Raw genomic sequence first — 1210 nt, 5'->3', positions numbered from 1 at the left:
CGAGGAAGTGAAAACTGTAGTGAAGAAGTGGCTCAAAGAACAGTCAACAGAATTTTACGGGGCAGGGATACATGCTCTCATTCAAAGGTGAGAGGAATGGTGACTATGTCGAGAAGTAGGGATGTGATCCATAGACGACCAGCTTCATTTTGATGTACGATACATGTTCCTGTGTTGGTAATTATACCTGTCCTAAACAAAATGGCATTACCTTTTGACTCACCCTCGTATATATGAATAGATAGACAGACATACAGACAGATAGACATAGTTTTATATGTTTATGCTATCATTGTTTTTATGCCCACATTTCCATGCTTACATGGGTTGGAAAGAATACAGAGAGGCAGATTTTCTATGGCCAGATACCCTTCCTGTTGCCAAGTCAGGTTATACTTCCCCATGACTGGACATGTTTAATGGAAGATTTGAAATGAAGGACACAACTTGTAGGACAGCCACACTCACTTACCACATGATGCTAAAACATGATGACATACACACACACACACACACACACACACACACAGGCATCTACTCACTAACACTGGTACACTCACACACAAACAAATACACAAACATGTCATAAATTACAGGCTTCTTTCAGTTTCTGTGTACCAAATCCATCTACAAGGATTTAGTTGGCTGAAGGCTAAGTAGAAAACACTTACTGAAGGTGGCATGCAGTGGGACTGAACCTGGAACCATGTATTTGGGAAGCAAACTTTTTAACTACACAGACATGCCTGGCCCTAGCTATGCCTGCACTTATATACATACATACATACATACATACATACATACATACATACATACATACATACATACATGCATACATACATACATACATACATACATACATACACACATATATATATTATCTGAAGTGTACAGTATTATATATCCCTTTATGGCCGATCTTACCAATTGGTTTCTCGTTACGGATTCAACAGAGTGTTAGGTAACAGTCCGATTATGTATGTAATCAGACTGGTACCTAACACTCTGTTGAATCCCTAGCGTGAAACTGGTTGGTAAGATCAAACATAATGGATATATTATTCTGTATACTTTGGATAACACACCCACTCTATTGATAGATAGACGAGTACATTTTTCCTAACTTATGGGCTCTTAGACGAATTACAGACTTACATACATATATATATATATATATATATATATATATATATACACACACACACATATT

Source organism: Octopus bimaculoides, chromosome 11, assembly GCF_001194135.2.
Source record: "Octopus bimaculoides isolate UCB-OBI-ISO-001 chromosome 11, ASM119413v2, whole genome shotgun sequence".
Lineage (NCBI taxonomy): Eukaryota > Metazoa > Mollusca > Cephalopoda > Octopoda > Octopodidae > Octopus > Octopus bimaculoides.
The sequence above is the reverse complement of the archived record's forward strand: the minus strand, read 5'-3'. Positions refer to the sequence as shown.